At 46.4% G+C, this 15,655-nt stretch overlaps 1 protein-coding gene across 2 annotated transcripts in view; it reads left to right on the forward strand.

Annotated features, from left to right (window-relative positions):
• Positions 1 to 15,655, forward strand: part of Galnt18 (polypeptide N-acetylgalactosaminyltransferase 18) — a 322,350-nt gene that overhangs the window by 283,497 nt on the left and 23,198 nt on the right. The gene's annotated exons all lie outside the window — the stretch shown is intronic.

Consider the following 15,655-nt stretch of genomic DNA (forward strand, 5'->3'; position numbering starts at 1 on the left):
GGAGTCCCTGAACCCAGAAGTCTCTGCTGTTCATCAGGAAGTATTCCTATGAGCCCTACGAAAAGTGTTGAATCATAGGGTTGGTGTGTGTTTCCTTTAAGGAACATTACCTGTAATAATCTACTCAGGTGACCCAAACAAAATCCACAGTTTAAGCAATAGAAAGGCATTTCTCACGGTTCTGGAGACCAGGAAGTTCAAGATCTAGATGCTGACAAATTTGGCAGCTGGTAGTAGCTTGCTTCATAGCTATCAGGTGACCTCCCTTCCTTCTGCCCTCACAGGGTATGGAGAGAAGAGCCCCATAGGATGAGGTGCTGGTGTCTGGCCTCACAAGAACACTAAGACTATAGGATGGGGTTCCACCCCTATGACCTCACTCAGCGTAGAAATTTAGAGATGTCTAAGGCTATCCTTGCTGAAAAATCACAAAAAGACACCTTTTGAAAGAAATGCTAGGATATGGCTCATGGCAAAGAGGCTGGGGTCAGGGGTGTGATTCATGGACTTTGCCATCTCAGCAGAAACCAAGGATGGAGATGGATGACATGGGAGAGACACAGAGAGGGGTGGGGGAAGGAATGGTGACTGTCAGACCACTGCACTGTGAAGTCTAGAGACTTGTCTATGAGCTGTGCTGCTCTTCAAGGAAAGGGGGATGTTATGCCGGATGCTGGAGGGGACACTAAGATCATCAAGGGTGCCACTGCTACCACAGGCCCGGGGAACAAGGCATTATCCTCCCCAGCCAAAGACCACTAGTGGTAATTCCTGGAGCATCTGCAAGTCGCTGTGGCAGTGAAAATACAGGAGAATTGGGGAAAGGGCAATGCAGAGGACATCAGAAGCCTTGGCCCTAGGCTGGGTCTCTCAGTGTCACTTTAACGTTTTCTGGTCCCTTAGTTTGTTATACTCCATTGTGGGGGTATAACTTTATGATAAAATATATCAAATATAATCAGACAGTTTGGTAAATTCCTGCCTTTGTGTGTAATGCACCATCCTAGTCAAGCCTGCCATCCCTGAGGGTTTCCCATTTGTCCTTTCAGTCAGTACAGCGATGGGTAGTGACAGTTCTGATTTCTCCCCAATTGACTAGCTACATCTGGACCTGTCTGTCCACCTGTAAACAATGAAGCTGGATTGGCCATCTCTAGACCCAACTCTGCTAGCTATGACAACCTGCTTATCTCTAGTTCTTTTGTTCTGAAAGGCACTTGGCTGGAAGCTGTGAGTCTATGATGTGCCTGCCAGGGATGCTGGGATCTGCCTTCACAAATCAGCTTCTTCATGTGCTCTTACACCTGAGTTCTGCAGGAAGCATCAGACCTGATGCCTTCTCCTTCCAGGTTCATGCTTTCAGAGTCCAGCAGGCTTGGAACCAGACTCAGGACACAGGTTACCAAAGAAGGAAACTATGTAGACTCTTGTGGCAGGAATTGGTTGAGGATAGACCTGAGAGAGTCAGAGAGGCCAACTTATCCTGGAAGTCGGCTGTGTGTCCCTGGCCTGAGTTTCTGTATCCATGAAATATGAACACAGGGACATGAAGTGAGTGACTGGTGAGGTGTCAAGAATTCTAGCATCCAAGCATTCCCAAAAGAATCCTCCAGCTCTCAAACGTATCATGGAGAGGCTTCAGAAAGAAGGTGCTCAGGGTACTTTTAGGAGACTGGGGATAGATGCAGGCCCCATAGGCCCACTGTACCCCACAGACTTTGTCTAACCACACATGAAACATGCATTTTTGATGAGATTGTTCCCTCCCTCTGGCAGTTCTCAGCAAGACCTTTCACAGGACAGGGAGAATCCAGGGATGATCACACATGTACAGATGGAATGCCACGGGTCTCCATGTGACCTACACACTGTACTACCCCAGAGGAGAGCAATGGCCTCACATTGCTGTCTAAGGAACATAGATAAGTCCGAGATGACAATCTTTCTGACCTCTGCTGCAAAACCTCACAGGCCCTTCCCTGAGAACTGCAGCCAATAAGGAGCCTGCAAATGCTAAAGGGAAACATATGAGGTATTAACTAGAGGTTAAGAACCAGGGAGATGGTTCCACAGGCAAAGGCACTTGTCACCAATCCAGGCAACCTGAGTTCAATCCCCGAGAAAGAGAGAATTCATTCTGGCAAGTTGTACACTAAGACACACATGCACACACACACACACACACACACACACACACACACACACACACACGGAGGAGAGAAAGAGAGAGAGAAAGAGAGAGAGAGAAAGAGAGAGATGAATAACTGTAATAAGATGTTTTTTAAAGCATATGAGAGCTGGAAAGATGGCTCAGTCATTAACAGCTCTTGCAGAAGACCCAAGTTCAGTTCCCAGCCCCCATGTCAGGGGGTTCATAATTGCCTATAACTCCAGCTCCAGGGGATCTCATGCCCCTCTGGCCCCCACAGACATCTGTACTCACATTCACTTACCCCCACACAGACACACAATTATAAAATAAAAATAAATCTCTGGGGATAGGAGAGATGGCTCAGTGGTTAACAGTATTTGCCCTTCCAGAGGACCTGGGCTGCTCACAAATGCCTATAAATTTCAGGAGGTCCGGTTCCTTCTTCAAGCCCTCACAGGTACCCATGTGCACAAACACATAAGATAAAAATTAATCATTTTTAAACTTACTGCTGGGTGAAGCCATACCTCTCACTAGCCAAGTACCTTGGGTAGATGTGCCTCGATTTTATTCCCCGTAAAATGGGGATTACAGCATTACCTATCCTGTAGGATTGCCACACAGATTACATAATGGCTGCCCATGAAGCCTTACATGGTGCAGGCTGGCCCATGAGGGTTGCCTGTTCTGTGTGAGCACTTCTTGTTACAAGGCTGTGGAGAGACTCAAGTCTAAAAGAATAGTAATGATTAGCCTGGAAAAAACAAAAACAAAAACAAAAACAGCCTTGAGAGAGAGTTGAAACTTCCTTCCAAAATAACAAGACACACATTTGTCTGAGAACAATGGGACTCTTCCGGCCACTGGATCAGGTGACAGTGACATCCCCATCATCTCTGCCCAAGCCGTGTTGGTAGGCTTCAGGGGCATGATGTCTAAATTAAGAAACCCCTAAGGTTCTTGCTGCTCTGTAGCTATGTCTTCTTTTTACTTCAAGACAGAGTCTTATGATGTAGCCCAGGCTGACCTCAAATTCAAGATCCTCTTTTCTCCACTAGTGCTGGGATTGTAGCCCTGCTCTTTCCTAGTCTGTGGTACTTGACAATTCATCACACATATAACCCATTACCATGTCTGTGTCTCCTTTTATGTCATCTCGAGTCTACCATATGTCCTGTAGCATTCTTGATCCTGGAGGACAGTGGACAGGGTCCTCATGACATTGGCTTTCTCATACTCCAGACGGACTATTTTCTACCTTTAAATTGCCATATAGTTACCATACAAGGGAAAAGCTTGAACATTATCTAACTGGCTTTGTTTGAGTGTTATGACTTGATTTCGGGTAGCCACAGCAAGCATGGTAGAGGAAGAAGGGTACAGAGGCAGCCCAACTGGCTGGTTAGCAGTTCTTGCTAACCCTGTAAGATGATTAAGTAAATTCTAAGTCCATCTGAAAGGCTATCTGCAGGCATTTTCTACAAAGCGGTGTTGGAATAGGGTGGACAGGTCAGACAAAGTGGTTAACATCTTACAGGGAAATACAATTATTGCCTTCAGTGTGACCTTTCCTACCCAGGCAGACAACCAGGCATTGCTGTATAACTCTGTGGTGTCTGAGAGTTAATCAGAAGGGAAAGAGTGCAGATATAATACTCTTAGAAAACGACACGCTCTTAGCGGACCTGTTAAACAATGCCTGGTGTAATATCAAAAGGATATCTATGTTATTTCTAGGTCTTGGGTATTTTTCTTTTTAAAAATTACATTTATTTACTAACACACCCGTGTGTGTGTGGGGTGTGTGTGTGTGTGTGTGTGTGTGATCATGTGTGTGTGTGTGTCAGCATATACGTGGAGAACAGAAAACAACCTTTAGAAATCACTCATCTCCTTCCACCGTGTGGGTCCTGGGAATCAAACTCAGGATGTCAGGCTGTGTAGCAAAGCACTTTTACCCACTGAGCCATCTCACAGGCCCTAGGTATTTTTCTTACTCTTCTTTTTTAAAGTTTGCTGAAGGTCAAATGCTCTTCAGACCATGTGACTCGGTGACCCTTGTAGATTGACAGCCTGACAATGTGGCCTTCCTTCAGTTCCCACAGCTCCCCTTACCCAGTGCCACAAACTGAGAAGCATGTGCAACAAGACTGTCACACACACACACACACACACACACACACACACACACACACACACACACACACCGCCCCCAGTTCTGGAGACTGGGAAGTGCAAGCCAGGCATGCTCCCTCAGAAGGTCCTAGGAGGGAGGTGTCCCGGCCTCTCTCCTACCCCTGGAGCTTCTTCAGCTGCTTTCAACAAAGCTCTGATCCCTGACACCAGAGTGTGTCTGTCCAACTTTGCCTCTTACACACGCACTTGTTGGTTAGGAGTGGGAGCCTGCTCTAGTCCAGTGTGACTTCACCCAAACTTAAATAATGGTATCTGCAATGGCCCTGATTCTAAATCTGGCCGTATTCTGGGAAATGAAAGTTAAAGTTTGACAAGTGAATTTTAGGGGTGTACAAATAGACCCTTCAATGTCCTCTGTCCCTCATAAGGACAGGCATGTAACTAACTGGCAGTCTTTCACTTCCTTGACTAAGAAGCGCCTCATATAACTTCCCCTTCTAGCTCATTGGCTGGGTTGAATCACATGGCTCTGTCTGACTGCAGAGACGGGAAAATGTGGATTTCTGGGTACCCAGAAGGACTTGTCTCTATCACAATAATATAAATGGTTTCTGAGTCCACTTTACCTCTGAAAAATAAGACAACAAGAAATGGGTATCTTGGATATGAGATGACTTGTTCTATGGCATCAGAGTTACCAGCAAAAAGGGATGAGGGCCGGGCGGTGGTGGCGCACGCCTTTAATCCCAGCACTCGGGAGGCAGAGGCAGGCGGATATCTGTGAGTTCGAGGCCAGCCTGGTCTACAGCGCGAGATCCAGGAAAGGCGCAAAGCTACACAGAGAAACCCTGTCTCGAAAAACCAAAAAAAAAAAAAAAGGGATGAGGAAGGAGGTCAGTCCTTCAACCTCCATTTTTTCTTCACTTTTGTTTTTTCCTTTTTATTTCATTCTTCAGATATGACAGGTTGTCTTTCATGAAGTCATCATGTTTTCAAAAGTTTTATTTCCCTTGGAGGATAAATATATAATGGTAGGAATGTGTTTGGAGTGACTTCTCGTGGGTACCAAGGATCCCCAAAGACATGAGAGACCCAGAGACAGCTTGTCCCACAGCTGGGTTAAACCCTCAGAGAGAAACGTCACTCTGATGGAGTCATGACACTCCCAGGTCCGAGGGAAGGCCCTGAGCAGGAGAAAGCATGATGTGGTTAATCAAATTAGTGAGGTGAAGCTGCTGGGAAGGATGCTAATTGGCTAATGAGTAAATGTAACCATTTTATTTAAATTAGCAGCAAATTTTAAGCAATCCTCAAAATAACCGAGAATATTAGCCCTAATTAGTGTAACAGCCTGGAAAATTTCTCCTAATGGGAAAAATACAATAATGGGGTCTTTCCACAGACTCCATCCAATTTATCACTCATTCACTCACTCATTCATTCTTCTGCCCATTCACTGCACATGCGCTGAGCTTTATGCCCAGAACTGGGAGAGGGGAAGGCCACTTACCTGAGTCCCCAGCCTGGAGGAGGAAGATGAACACAGATAATCAGCTGCCATGACGAAACCCTGCAGTCTACCATCCCAAACACCTCATTACCCCACAGGGGGCATGTGGGGTCAGAAAGAACAAAGCAGAGTCTGAGGGCTTCTTCTGTCTATTCTGCCAGAGTTTTCTAGAACATAGACAACACATCGAGATGAAATATATCTCCTCTGGGAAGGTACGTTCTCAGCAGTAGAAGAAGAAAGGAGGAAGGGATTTTAATTCCTCTGGAAGTCTGTGAAGTCCTGAAGTTCCCACATCAGTGCTTCAGGACAAGCTTTGACTCGGGATGTAAAGAACTGAGTTGAGCTGAGAGAATTCTGTTCTAACCTGAAAATGAATTTCACGTCAGATCAGGGACCGTGTTTAAGAAAAGTTAAGCCAAGCACGGAAAAGGAAATGAACTTTGTTGCATGGCTTTTTTTGTCATTACCTCTTTGGTTTTAATTTTTATTGTTGTGGTGTTGTGGATTGATCCAAGGCCTTGTGTGGACCAGACGAGTGCTCTGTCAGTGAGCTGCATCCACTCAAGTCTTCTTCATCATTTTTAAGAGTACTCACTTGGATGCTCGGTTGGTTGGTTGGTAGACAGACAGATAGGTGGGTGGAAAATAAAAAAGACTGCTTATTTCATTGTCTACTGACAACTTTCTAGAAGTTTCCATTTACCAATGGATCACAATGGCACACTCACCCCTTCCCTATTTGACAATGCCTTCTGAATGATAGATAGATTATGGGTGGATGGATAGATAGATAGATAGGTAGACAGACAGACAGACAGACAGATAGATATGGAAAAATGGAAAATATTGATTATCTCATTGTCTCCTGACAACTTTCTAGAAGTTTCCATTTGCCAATGGGTCACAATGGCACTCTCACTCCTTCCCTATTTGACAATGCCTCCTGAATGATAAATAGATTATGGATGGATGGATGGATGGATGGATGGATGGATGGATGGATGGATAGGTAAGTAGATAGGTAGGTAGATAGATAGATAGATAGATAGATAGATAGATAGATAGATAGATAGACAGACATGGAAAAATGGAAAACATTGATTATCTCATTGTCTCCTGACTACTTTCTAGAAGTTTCCATTTGCCAATGAATCATAATGACACTATCACCCCTCCCCTACTTGTCAATGTCCCCAGTGATTCCGGAGCATTAAGGACACCTCATAGATTGTGCTTGCATCTCCAGCCCTTTCATGTAACATTCCAGAGACAATTGCAAACGTTTTGCTTTGTGTGCCAAAAATTTAAATGGTTTTGCACTTGTCAGTGACCTTTGGCAGATGTCTCCACTTCTCCACAACTTTTATCTATAAATAAATAGAATGCCAGGCAAAGAGCAGCTATGCAGTTTACAGAGCGTCCCTGTATTTCTTTCCTGTCATAAGAGTGTGCCCTCCCTGACTCCCAGTCAGCAGGCACCAGCTGATACCTGGCAGTGCAGGGGAGGTCTCCCATGGCCTACTAGATTTGTTTGGCACTGTGGCTTGAATGTGAAATGTCCCCCTTAGACTCACGTGTTTGAGCACATGTTCCCAGCTGGTAGCGCTATTTTGGAAGGTTGTGGAACCTTTAGGAGTTAGAGCTTTGGAGGGAATGGACCTTCAGGTTTTCTAGCCCAGCCCCACTTCCCATCCACTCTCTTCTTCTTCCTGCCTGTGTGTACAGTGTGACCAATCACCTCACACCCAGCCACCATGCCTTCCCTGCCTTGATAAACTCTACCCTTAAACTGTAAGCCAAAAACAACCCTGCCCCTTGTTGCTTCCATCAGAGCAAGAGGGAAACATGATACAGCTGGTCACATGGTTCTCTGCATCATTCAGGAGGTCACCCTGAGAGGATTGTCTGGATCTTACACACAGTCCCAAGGGCCACAACTCAGGCAGAATGCTGAACAAGTAAAGCCTCAGGGCTGTCACATGGGCTGGTCCCAAGTGTGGCCCACTCGCCCACACCCTCTGACAACTGGTCTTTTACACTTTGAACTGCTTTCTTGGTGTGGAGTGGTTGTTTGAGGGGTGGTCCTAGCTCCAGAGGACCCTGGGAAATGACCGATACATAGAAGAGTAGATCTCAGGATCAGGCAGAGCAAGAGTCTAGTCCCAAGTCTGCCTACACTATGGGACAGTTGGGGCAAATGAGTTGATGTTTCCAACACCTCTATTATGTTCTAATCTGTGAGCACAGGATTCTGATGTGCACATCCCCTTCTGAAAGTCCTGGGACAGGAATTGCCTCACTCACCCCCGCATCCCTGGAAAGTATCCATGGAGACCAGGAGCCTAACCATCCTTGCCTGGGACCCAGAGTCCTGTAGCTTGCTCTCTTGTCTCTCTGTTCTTCAGGGAGGGTGATTTCATGAGTTGCTTGATTCATGCATCCTGCAGTATCACTCTTTGCATGATATCTACTGAAAGAAGGAGGCTAACATTGTAGTCCCCACCCCCACCCCCACCTCTTCCTCCACTCCACCCTACTCCACCCCACTCCACACTGCCATTCACCATGAATTACAGCTCTGCTGTTTAGTCAACCTGTGACCTGCCATTGATAGAATTCCGGATTTCATTTTATAATTTAAAGTAATGCATAACTCATAGCAAATACAAACCACAGATTGTTATACTGTTTGTATTTACTTATATTTACATAGATTGCATACATTTACATATACATACAGAAAATCACTGTGTATCCATATCTTCTTGACTCTGCATGCCTGCTTATTAAATCTTAGTGCCACCTTGCCAGTTGGTCCCCAAGCCTATGCCCCTCCCAGGAGGCAGATGCAGGCTGTAAGTCCTAGAACTTCATGATAGGTGCTTAGTCACGCCCAGGGGCAACCTATCCAGGACCTGAGGCCAGGGAGAGGAGGACTGGCCTGGAGTCATTTATCAGAGAATGCTCCTTTGTTCTGGCTGCTCCCAGAGGCACCGGTGACACAGATAGGTTTCCCTTTCTGTCACAGTCAACCATCAGATTGCCTGAGGTTGCTCCTGAGAGCCAGCCTACCTGGATCTGGTTCCTCCTCAGGGGGTGAGAAGAGTGTCCAACTGCTTCCCACCTCTGCCCCCTGCTTTAAAAATGTACATCATCTACATTTCTCTCCAATGATACCTCATGGAAGTAGAGGCCCCAGGTGGGATAGTCAGTGTTGGGGAGCAAGGCATCACAGGGAACAGTGGGCTGTTGGAGGTTCCCAGGCGTGAGGCCATGATGTCAATTCCTCCTTCCACACAGAGTGATGGTGAACTCCGAGCTGTTCCTGCAGCTTCGGTGCTAAAAAGGGAGCTGTCTGATTTGTTATTCACTCCACATATGTTCTTCATTTCATGTCCAAACTCCGCAATTAGAGTCATCAAGAGCGAGTTTTGCATGACTTTTATTAAACTCCCACAGGCTGGGAGCAGGCTGTCATTAGCAGCACACAAGTGCCCAGCGTTCCGGCTCCTAAGCAGAGGGCTGCTGTCCCTGGCCCCCTGCCCACATTTCTTTGCAGAGCTTTGCTTCCCAGGCGACTCTGGCCATAGGGAAAAGATGGGAACCCAGTGGCAGAGGGCCTGAATTTAGATCCTAATCTGGCTGTGAGCGCTTAGGCAAGTCACCTGACCTCTCTGGGCCTTGGCTTCCTGATCAGTAAAATGGGCATAGGAACTGAATGCCAGATAAAATATCAAACCTGTATGTGCCTCACACCAAGTTCATCATCTTGTTCAAGTGAGAACCCTCTTTCCACGAGTGTTTTCAATGTTGAAAGATAATTATAAAATTGACAATAGTGTGCATGCACATTTGCTATGAGTTCTTTCTGGGTACCTCTCAAAATACTTTCCTTGTGTAAGCTAACATTCCCAGCAGCCCTTGAAAGTGGGTACTTTGAATACCCCGTTCTTACCAGGTAGAAAACTGGGGCTCATGGTGATTGTGTAACCCAGGCAGCAGAGCCCGGCTTGCCACCTAGATTGTCCACTGTAGAGCCAGGCTCAGAGCGGACTCCACGCTGCCCTCCTGCTTGCTGAAGTGTGGCGCCCCTGCTCTCAGAGAGCCCCTTGGTGGAAATAGGACAAGGAGCCACACAGAGTGGAAGGATGCAGTCTGGCACCCGGGACACACCAGTCACAGCTGCCTAGCCTAGATCTCCTGTTAGGATCCAAAGGGAAACTGAGTCTAGCTTGGAGTGTTCTCCTGAAAACACTTGTGGAGGAGTCCCAAGACGAGGCCTGAGGGGATTTGAACTCTCTCCTTCCCTGTACTCCCTGGGCCTGAGCTCAGGACTCAGGTCTAAGAGCTTTCCTCAACTCCTACGGGCCATCTGCCTGTGTCCCTTGTCTTGAATGTCCCATGTCCCCTTGAGGAACTGGGGCAGCCACCTTCCCAGTGGAGATGTCCAATCCAGACCCCTACTTTCATTCTCTCTTCCCCATTCTGAGGCCCCAATCCCAAACCCATCTCCTTAGGGAAGGCTTTCCCTGTCTCCTCAAGCTGCTCTCCCTCACTGGTGCTTCTCAGATCTCTGAGCTTTGTCTGATTCTGTTAATACTCTCACATGTTCAAGTACAAAAACAATCATTCTTGGTAACACGTTTATTATTATTATTGTTGTTGTTGTTGTTATTATTATTATTATTATTATTATTATTATTGGGCTTTCTCTACCCCTAGATCATAAACCCCTGGAGAACAGTGGTCTTACTATGTTTCATAGTTGGTTGTGTTGAGAATGGATTTCTTGTAGCCTAGGTTGGCCTCAAACTTGCTATGTAGCTGAAGATGACCTTGAACCCTTGACCTCTACATCCCAATTGCTGAAAATACAGGCATGTACCACCACACCTGGCTGAAGACCTTTGTTGTCCAGTGAGCTCTCTGCACTCAGTCTATTCCCTGGCTCACAGCAGATGCTGCACGTACTCTGGATAGCAAAGTTGTTGGATTTTCAGTAAATGACTGTCTTACTTAGCGTTTTATTGCTGTGAAGAGACACCATGACCACAGCAACTGTTATAAAGAAAAACATTTAATTGGGGCTGGCTTACAGTTCAGAGGTTTAGTTCATTATCATCATGGCAGAAGCATGGTAGCATGCAGGCATGAGAGTTCTTGACATCTTGATCCACAGGTAGCATGAAGAGCTGTCACACTGGGCATGACTTGAGCATCTGAGACTTCAAACCCCATCCCCAGTGACATACTTCCTCCAGCAAAGCCACACCTACTCCAACAAGGCCACAACTCCTAATAGTGGCACTCCCTATGGGCCAAGCATTCAAACACATGAGTCTATGGGGGCCATTCCTATTCAAACAACAATGGCCTAAGCACTTTTCCTCAAACCCTGGTGACCTGCTCAGACACACTGGCTCTGTCATTTCCTAGCCTGAACCAAAGTCTAGTTCTTCATTTACTGCTTCCTGGAGTCTTTTCCAAGATTAAGTGGGAAGTTCAAAGGCATCACCCTGGATGCACAAATAGCCTCTGTTTGGTACATGGTGGTTGCTGGGTTTGTTAGTTTTAATACTAAGCCCTCCATCAATATATGGTTATCCTTGTGAGATTTATGTTGGAATTAGTGTTATTCTGTATATCTTCTTCCAGACATGACATCTTTACATGAAGACATGGAGATGGAAGCCTAAGAGCCATGCCCCACACTGGGCTGGAAGCCATTCTTTTCTCTTGGTGGCCCAGTTGCTGTGGGCACAGGTTGGGTAGGGATGAGAGGCACATCCTTCCATCACTGCCTCTCTGCCACCACATTTGGCTGGCATGTGTAGCTGGCCTGCTTTTCCACATGACCCAACCCTTGGGCAAGAGATAGAGGAGCCTCCTCAGATGCACAAGGTTCTACTGTCGACAAGGCTTAATTCACCAGTGAGTCCCCTCTCCTGCGGTTGCTGTAATTCACTCCCCATTTGCAGTGACATTATAGGACTGCTCACACAGTCGTCAGGAGAATAGAGTAGACAATGTAAGGTAGACATCATTCATTCTTCTTCCAGTGTGCCAAAAGCACAATGTCCTCTCAAAGGCACCTCCTCTGTCACCTATTTGGAGTAGGAAGTGGGAAGACACCCCCGTAGTTCACATGAGCACACTAATGCCCTCTACATTTAGGGTAGGCCCTCAACAAGTGGGTTATTACTTTCGGTGGAGTAGTTTGTCATTGTGCAACCTGTTTCTATTGATTGTGCAAGATCACCACGCCAGGACCCTGATCACCAGTGCGATCCAGATGCCCCCAAAGTGTCTTCATGTATTTTCTAGGGCTCCCCTCAGCCAAGAATCAAAGAAAGGAGGAGCCAAAGTTGATAGACTCTGGGCTTTCGGAAGGGCTAGTGCCACTGAGTTACGGACACCTGCACAGTATTTGTACCACAGAAGCTTAAGGACACGTTTAATCCATTTTAAGAAAGTTCCGAAGGAACTGCGTTGAGAATACATGATGGGCATAAATGAATTCTCCAATTTGATTTTTCCAGCTAACTGCATTGTCTCATCACCTTTGTCCCAGATGCTGCAAGCCTGCTCAGTGCTGCGAGTGAGCCCTGGGAGGGCAGCTCTTTAGTGGAGCCCTCGAGGGTGGTGCTGTGTTAATATGCTGGGAATTTAAGTAGAGCTGGGCCTTCTAAATCAATCACCAGGACAGCTTTATATTTTCCTTTGCTCAAAAAATACACTATTCACTGCAGTTACATGTGTGGGCGTAGAGGTTGTCCTGGGTGAAGGACACCAAAAAGGAAAATTTCATAACATTTTCACTGCAGGAAAAAGGATTCGCTGGTCTTAATTCTTACAGAACTGGCTACAGAAAATATCAGCGTTTCTGTACTATCTCTGCAGTCCTTGGAATGGTCTAGGCTGCTCAGAATTACTCCATTACTCCATTTTGTTTGGCTGGGACATTATAGATGCTTAACAAATGTGGGTTAAACAAAAGAATAACTAAATAGGAGATTAGTAAAAGTTTTTTTTGGGGGGGGGGATGTTCACAAGATGGAACAGGCCAGTGTTGGCCTTCTTGTCGGTTGGGGGGTTTTCTATGATGGCAAGGTTCACCCTGGAACCTATACTTGGAACCTGAGGACCACTCGCAGCAAGAGTCCCAACCTGTATGACACATGTGTAGTTATAGAGTCTCTGAGAGGACATGGTGATGACGCCTCTGATTGCAGAAGTGAATGAGAAAATGAGCTTTGAGTATGGCCTCTTCTGCCCAGAGTTTGCTCCAGAGGAATGAAGAGAGGGGCTGGCCATCAAGGAGGACTATGGGGTTGAGAAAGATGTGTGCTTGGGTTTATTTTCCAGGGAAAGCAAGAGGCAGGCATGTTTTGAGGTAAGAGGAAGAACCAGCAAATGAAATCAGCATCAGGATAGAGAGGACATAATAAACTAAGCAGCATCCCTAGGGGTGGGTGGGGTCTGAGTGAAGGCAGGAGAGGATGCCATCCAAGGATGGGATGGGGCTGGTCCTGGACAATGGGGAAGAGCCCCTGCTGAGGCTCTGGGAAACTTGGAGAGATGCTCAAGACAAGTTCGTGGCTGCCTTGCTGGTGAGTGTGGTATCTGTGGGAGAACAGAGAGATCAAATGCTCCCAAAGAGGAGATGCTGGTTAGCTTGGAGAGACCTATTTGAAGTTGAAGGTCATGTCCGTGATAGCCTAATTTGTGTATGGTCCTCTCTTACTAGGAACATCCTAAGCTCTTAAAGTAGTACAAGATAGCTAAATTGTACCAGCAAGAGACAGTGCTTCCTTGTTTCTGGGGTGGTGAGCAGATAAGCATTCTGTCTAGCTCACTCCATGTCCTGGGGAGAGCCATTTATCCACTGGGCTCTATGAAGAGTGATGATTGGGGTCAGGAAGTAAGGAGCATGAAGCAGACACAAGGGAACAAGCCTAGATGAATTTCCAAGTTGAAGTTCAATGGTCCCTAGTATACTTTATTAATACGCTAGTCCAATAAACTCATGTGTTTGAATGTGTGTTATGTGTCAAGTGGTAGGTTCAGTGATCATCAGATAATGGTGTTGCAAGGTGACAGACATGGTCAGTGTCTTCAGGGAACTTGGGATCTAATAGGGACCTGTGGTACAATGATGACATTGTCACCTAGCACGGAGCATTAGTCACGCCTATGCCAACTTCCCTGTAACCACAGTTGGCCCTGTTTCCACAGATAAGTAAACAGAGAAAATTACAGTTGAATATATTATCTGTGCCACAGGCAGGTGGAAACAGGGCCTTGAGTCTAGGCGCTGTGGATCTGGAGTCTTTCCCACATCAACCCCCCTCTCCACATTAGCTCAAGTCCCCTTGGCATATATTTTCAGAGTCCCCTGTTCTTTTTCTAAGGTCATGCTTTGAATTTGGCATTTCTATTTTTGCACAGTGTTGTGGGGAGGGAGCTTAACAAAATGGCTGCCCATCAGCCAGGCTCATCATGCCCCAGTAACACATGACCTCAGAATCTCCACGGCTTACAGTAACAATTGTTTCTCGACCATGCTACATGTTCATTTCTTCTCTGACCTTCTCTTTCTTCTGCAGCCTCTTGCCAAAAGCAGTGGGAAAAACAAAGCTTGCTCTTCATCTGCATGTCATCAATCTTCCAAAAGCTGTCTAGAAGCCATCGACATCTTTATGGTCTCCAGTGATGACTTTCTCACTGTGGCCCTTTTGGTTCCAGAGTCAGAGTCCCATATTTTAGGGTTTGACCTCAGCCCTCATCCAGGGCCAGTTTCTGTAGGCTGGTGAACTTGGCAGTTTACAGCTGTCAGAGCTTGCTGCTTGTTCGTGCTCCGTGGTCAGCATGGGTCAGCCTCATCCGTCTGGGATGCTGCAGGTCTCAGGGCAAAAAGGGAAGAGATAAAATGCCAATCTCCAGGAAGGTGACAGTGCAAGAAGCTGTGGATGTGTAGAAGAGGGGACCTAGTGAGGGTCCCTTAGGCATGAGAGAGAGGCTGTGAGTCCCACTCTTACTCTTTCTGTGTCCTAATTGTTGTTATCTAGCAATTACAGTTCAGAGCAATACGTCTGCCAGATCTTGGTCTTGAACCTCCAAAACTGAACCTGATAAATCTCTCTCTCTCTCTCTCTTTCTCTCTCTCTCCCTCCCTCTCTGTCCCTCTCCCCCTCCCCCCCTCCCCCGCCCCCGTGCGCGCTTATGTGAGTGTGTGTGTGTGTGTGTGTGTGTGTGTGTGTATTATTCTATAACATATAGAGAGAGATAGAGTGTAGCTAGAGTTTTCCTGCCTGGCCCACAGTCAGGATAAATCTCTCTCACCTGCCAGTCCCACAGCCGCTCAAACCCGACCAAGTAAACACAGAGACTTATTTTGCTTACAAACTGTATGGCCGTGGCAGGCTTCTTCCTAACTGTTCTCACAGCTTAAATTAACCCATTTCTATAAATCTATACCTTGCCACGTGGCTCGTGGCTTACCGGCATCTTCACATGCTGTTTGTCATCGTGGCGGCTGGCAGTGTCTCTCTGACTCAGCCTTCCACTTCCCAGCTTTATTCTCCTCCTTGTCCCGCCTACACTTCCTGCCTAGCCAATGGCCAATCAGTGTTTTATTTATTGACTAATCAGCAACACATTTGCCATACAGAACATCCCACAGCAATAGAGGATGGGTGATGGGTCACATTATAGCTCTGAAAGCTTATTGAACATGCATGTATCATAGTGATCAAAACTAGACAAGAAGCCACACCTGACATATTTGACGTGAGACACAACATTGGAGGAGAACTCAAGGGTATGAGAAGGAGAGGACATTTTGAGTACTCTGA

This window comes from Peromyscus californicus, unplaced genomic scaffold (assembly GCF_007827085.1).
Source record: "Peromyscus californicus insignis strain IS unplaced genomic scaffold, ASM782708v3 Scaffold_4__1_contigs__length_199733344, whole genome shotgun sequence".
NCBI classification, from domain to species: Eukaryota; Metazoa; Chordata; class Mammalia; order Rodentia; family Cricetidae; genus Peromyscus; species Peromyscus californicus.